Consider the following 6579-nt stretch of genomic DNA (forward strand, 5'->3'; position numbering starts at 1 on the left):
GAGCCTCAACAAAACAGTCATGACAGCATGCTTGAACAACAAAGGAAAGAAAAAATCATGAAGAACATATTCGAGAAACTCAGAACATAAACGAGTTCAGAAAGAAAGAGACAGTGCAAACTTGAACACAAGAAGATGAAGCATGTAGGAACATGAGCATAGTCAAAAATAACTTTAACGGTAGGCACATATAGTAGAAGAGTAATGAAAACATAGCAGAAATTAACAGGAGAAAAGTAAAGGGTAAAAGACCATATATGCATAAAAATAAAGAAAATCATATGAGCAAGGTATAAACAAACACACATAAAGCAAAGAAGAAAAGGATCAGAAAGATTTTTTCAAAAATCCTTGCGGAAACCCTAAAAATCGGAGAGAAACGATTTTGACAAAAACTTTTGGGGAAAACACTCAAAATGTCAAGAAAAGCATAGACATAGTACAGATCTAAACAAATAATGGTGAAAGAACCTCGAATGGCTTAGGGTTTCATAGAAACCCTAGAAACGAGAAAGGCTTGGAAGAACAAGATCAGATCCTGAGTCGAAACGGTCAGGAATCAAGCTTCTAGTGCTTGAACATGCCGGAGCGTGGCCGGAGAACCCTAGATCTACAGATCTGAGACAAATCTGAGAGAGGACCATCAAGGTCAAGCTTCCAAACTTCGAGTATCTCAGGCTTAGGGGTGAGAGAGGGTGAGTACAGGCCATCTATGGCAGGAGATGCCATGGATTCCGGTGGAAACGAGGTGAGATAAGGTGGGAGGTGATTAGGGTTTCGGAGAGGCTAGAGAGGGTTTGAGGGAGACGAAGGGAGTTAGAGGCGGCGTCTCTATGCAAATGAGGTAGGGTTAGAGGGGTTAGGTGATTAAAAAAGGAAAGGAAGGATATCGGCCGTTGATCAAAATGGTCAACGGCTTGGATTTAAATGAAAACTGGGCGGGTTTGAGAACGGGTCGTGGGTTGGGTATTTTAGGAATTGGGTCGTTTAATTTGGGGCCGGAATTGGGCCAGATTAAGGCTACAATTGAAAGGGGGAAGGGCTGTTATTGAAATAGAAATAGGCTAAGTGTTAAATAGCCAATTTTCCCCTTTTTATTTTATAAAATAAAATAATAATGATTTCAAAAGCAAATTAAAAATACTTGGCCAACAAATACTATATAAATATTAATTTAAAAATACTGGAAATAATTTTTGTAGTTATAAAATGCTATTAGCCGTAAAATAGGCTATAATTGCAATTACACGCAATTTAGCTTTAAAAATACCAAATAAATTTGTAAAAATGTACAAAAATTACCTTAATTATATTCTGGTTTAAATATGAGAATGAAATAAGTTATTCATCAAAATGATAATTTGGGGAATAATTATTGGATTTTGTGGTATTAAAATAGGCAATAAATTGGTTTAAAATCATTTAAATTTTGGAAAAAGTACCAAAACTTGGGTATGCTCATATATGCATATATATGTTATTTTGAAAGTATTTTGAGTATAAAAATATCTAAGGAAAAATTGGGTATCAACAATTGGATCACCGGATCAACGGAAACAAAATCCACAAGTGGATACGTTTTTATTATTGGTGGGGGAGCGGGAGCAGTGTCTTAGAAGTCGTCCAAACAGACATGCATCGCTCGCTCTACAATGGAGTCTGAGTTTATAGCTTTAGACAAGGCCGGTGAAGAAGCTGAATGGCTCCGGAATTTCTTAGAAGACATTCCTTGTTGGCCCAAACCTATGGCACCTGTATGCATACATTGCGACAGTCAAGCAGCAATAGGAAAGGCTGGGAGCGTTATGTATAACGGGAAATCTCGTTACATTCGACGAAGGCATAATACCGTTAGACAACTACTCTCTAGTGTAATTATCACTATTGATTATGTAAGATCAAAGCATAATGTGGCGGATCCGCTTACAAAAGGCCTAACTAGAGAGGGAGTTGAGAAGTCATCAAAGGGAATGGGACTATGGCCGAGGACAAGTCACTATGGCGGTAACTCTACCTAGAAGACTGGAGATCCCAATATCTAGGTTCAAGGAGATCAAACAAAGTCATTAGTGACGGTTCAACATTGTCAAATAAAATTTTGGTCGATTCTCGTTATGCAGACAATGTTCAATACCAAGGATAAAGCGTTAGGATTTTTAATGATTTCTAAGTTTGATATGGGGTATATCAAATAGTGTATCTACGGGATAACACGTTTAGGAATCACCTATATAAGTGTGAAGTGTAAGCCGCTTCAAAGAGAATGTTGTAAGGCCAATTCTCTATGCACTTATGAAACCAGACGGTGTTCATGGCTAAAACGAACACAACAATGAGAACCAAAAGATGGATAAGGATTAATTGTGTGACATATGTTGTCTAGGTATACACTAAAGCTTGACGGTTCAAAGATATCAAATCTATCGATTGACCGAGTATATCCGATATATGCTCACTACGGAAAGTTCAAAGGGAAACCTACTTATCCCGATGCAATTAGTCCTTAGTTGCGAATCACACAATTTTTTTTTTTATGTTCATCATTCCCCATTCATGTGGGGGATTGTTGGGGTTGAAGTGGTAGTGTGAATGGGAAATGAGGAAAGAAGGTGAAAAGGCAACTTTGGGTTATACGTAACGCTCCCAGCCCTTCCTATTGCTGCTTGACTGTCGCAATGTATGCATACAGGTGCCATAGGTTTGGGCCAAAAAGGAATGTCTTCTAAGAAATTCTGGAGCCATAGGCTTTCATTTTCATTTTGAAAATCCATTTAGAACCCAAAGGTTTATTTCCCGGAGGAAGATCAACCAATTCCCAGGTATGATTACTTAATATGGATTTTATCTCACTATTGACTGCCTCTTTCCAATATTGTGCTTCCGAGGAAGACATTGCTTCTTTGAACGTTTGAGGCTCATTTTTCAATAAGAATACCAGAAAATCTGGTCCAAAGGAAGTAGCTATCCTTTGACGTTTACTACGTCTTGGATTTTCTTCATCAAACGTACTTTCCTTTGCTTCTTTCCGAGGTCGCTTAGATTTTTCATTAGACGACTCACATTCCATTTTATACGGATAAATATTCTCAAAAAATTCAGCATTATCCGATTCAATTACCGTATTAATGTGAATATCAGGATTTTCTTATTTATGAACCAGAAACCTATATGCCTTACTATTTGTTGCATATCCTACGAAAACGCAATCAACGGTTTTTGGTCTAATTTTTACCTTTTTGGGTTTAGGAACTTGCACTTTAGCCAAACACCCCCACACTTTAAAATATTTTAAGTTAGGTTTTCTTCCTTTCCATTTTTCATATGGAATGGATTGTGTTTTGCTATGGGGAACTCGATTCAGTATTTGATTAGCTGTAAGAATAGCTACCCCCCCCCCCCCCCACACAAGTTCTGAGGTAAACCAGAACTTATTAATAAGGCGTTCATCATCTCCTTTAATGTTCTATTCTTTCTTTCTGCAATTCCATTAGATTGCGGTGAGTAAGGGGCAGTTGTTTGGTGAATAATGCCATTTTCCTAACATATTTCTTCAAAAGGAGATTCATATTCCCCGCCTCTATCACTTCTTATCATTTTAATCTTTTTGTTTAATTGCGTTTCAACTTCATTCTTGTATTGCTTGAATGCGTCTATTGCTTCATCTTTACTATTAAGTAAGTAAATATAGCAATATCTAGTACTGTCGTCAATAAAAGTTATGAAATACTTTTTTCCACCGCGAGATGGTATTGACTTCATGTCGCAAAAATTCGGAAGGAATGGCTGCTTATTTATAGCCAACGAATTCTGGATTGAAAGGGTGTGAAAGTGGCTGTTCACACTGCAGGTGGCTATTCGTGAAATGCAACCTCTCTTTGGTGGCTATTCGTGAAATGCCGCCTCTCTTTGGTGGCTGTTTAATTAACGCGGGAAAATTAAAAACGGAAATTAATTAATTTAACGTTACAAATAACGATCATTCAAAATATTAAATTCAGAATTTTTCACCTTGAAATCTTCTGCTTCATCTCCTTCTTCTTTCTGCATCATTACTTTCAAAACAAAGTAAGTCAAGGTCGTGTGATTTTCACCATTATTTTGAGTTCGCTGATAACTTAGTGGTTTGAAGTGCCGCTACCGCTAAGTTGGAAGTTTCGTTCTATCCTGGGAAGAATTTATCCGTTAACCTTGGGCAACAGTGAGGGGATAAGATTCTTTAAGGACACACAAGGAATTTGTGGGCTCGGAACATAATTCTGCCATTTCTGTTCATTTACTTTTCCTGTTTTTTAGTCACTTAAAAATTTCAGATTGTCTAACAAATAATACTTGTATTATTACTCATCATACAAAAATATTCATATTATTATTCATTGCATAACAATTCTTATATTATAATCACTACGTAATTAATCGTGAACCAAATGACCCCTAAGTACTAATGTAGTCCCAATTTATTTCACATTATCTTTTTGTTAGCTTCGAAAATATTGGTACATTTCTATATTTTAAAAATATAGTTAGGAATAATTTTTACTTTCATACTTTACAACTGCATGACTTGTTATAGGCGCACTACCAAATAAATTGCTTGTCACAATAGGATAGAGAGATCAATAATTTTGTCGTCTCTGAAAAATATTACTATAGTATATTTCAATTAATGTGGCATAGATTCTTATGAATTGAAATAAGACTGCAGTCCTTTTATATCCTCGTTTTACATCCACGTAGGAATGACACTAGCTAGCTTCTTTGAGCACTCTTATTTAAACACATCCAGTTTTTAAAAACTATTTAAAATTTAGCCAGTTTTGACAAATTTCAGAATGCTCATGCTTGTTGCGACCACCAGGGAGCTTGTTTGCTCCTATTTAAGTGCCTGTTTGGAAAGCCACATGGAAATTGGAATTGGATGTAATTACACACTTTGACATGTTTGTTTGACCAAGTAATTACTTGGTTGGTTAGGAATTGGGTGTAATTGGGAGAGAATAATTACACTCTTCAATTCTCATNTGCTTCTTTAAATTCCAAATATTTGAACTTTTCAAGAACCATTTTAATATAATGAGATTGAGACAAAGCTAGACCTTGAGGAGTCTGTAGGATCTTGATTCCCAAAATTGAATCTGCAACTCCTAAGTCTTTCATATCAAATTTACTAGTAAGCATGCGCTTAGTAGCATTTATGTTAGCAATATTGTTACTCATTATCAACATATCATCCACGTATAAACAAACAATGACTATTTGATTTGGAGTATTCTTAATGTAAATACATTTGTCACACTCATTGATCTTGAAACCATTTGACAACATTGTTTGGTTAAATTTCGCATGCCATTGTTTTGGTGCTTGTTTTAGTCCGTAAAGTGACTTGACAAGTCGACACACCTTCTTTTCTTTTCCGGGGACTACAAACCCTTCAGGTTGTTCCATATAGATTTCTTCCTCTAAATCCCCATTTAAGAAGGTCGTCTTTACATCCATCTGATGGATTTGAAGGCCATACACGGCGGCTAACGCTATTAACACCCAGATAGATGTAATCCTTGTTACCGGCGAGTATGTGTCAAAGTATTCAAGACCTTCTCGTTGTCTAAACCCTTTAACAACTAATCTTGCCTTATATTTGTCAATAGTACCATCAGCTTTCATTTTCCTTTTGAAAATCCATTTAGAACCCAAAGGTTTATTTCCCGGAGGAAGATCAACCAATTCCCAGGTATGATTACTTAATATGGATTCTATCTCACTATTGACTGCCTCTTTCCAATATTGTGCTTCCGAGGAAGACATTGCTTCTTTGAACGTTTGAGGCTCATTTTCCAATAAGAATGCCAGAAAATCTGGTCCAAAGGAAGTAGCTATCCTTTGACGTTTACTACGTCTTGGATTTTCTTCATCAAACGTACTTTCCTTTGCTTCTTTCCGAGGTCGCTTAGATTTTTCATTAGACGACTCACATTCCATTTTATACGGATAAATATTCTCAAAAAATTCAGCATTATCTGATTCAATTACCGTATTAATGTGAATGTCGGGATTTTCTGATTTATGAACCAGAAACCGATATGCCTTACTATTTGTTGCATATCCTACGAAAATGCAATCAACAATTTTTGGTCCAATTTTTACCCTTTTGTGTTTAGGAACTTGCACTTTAGCCAAACACCCCCATACTTTAAAATATTTTAAGTTAGGTTTCCTTCCTTTCCATTTTTCATATGGAATGGATTGTGTTTTGCTATGGGAACTCGATTCAGTATTTGATTAGCTGTAAGAATAGCTTCCCCCCACAAGTTCTGTGGTAAACCAGAACTTATTAATAAGGCGTTCATCATCTCCTTTAATGTTCTATTCTTTCTTTCTGCAATTCCATTAGATTGCGGTGAGTAAGGGGCAGTTTTTTGGTGAATATGCTATTTTCCAAACATATTTCTTCAAAAAGGAGATTCATATTCCTCGCCTCTATCACTTCTTATCATTTTTAATCTTTTTTGTTTAATTTGCGTTTTCAACTTTCATTTTTTGTATTGCTTTGAATTGCGTCTATTGCTTTCATCTTTATTATTT

This window comes from Nicotiana attenuata, unplaced genomic scaffold, assembly GCF_001879085.1.
Source record: "Nicotiana attenuata strain UT unplaced genomic scaffold, NIATTr2, whole genome shotgun sequence".
Classification (NCBI taxonomy): Eukaryota; Viridiplantae; Streptophyta; class Magnoliopsida; order Solanales; family Solanaceae; genus Nicotiana; species Nicotiana attenuata.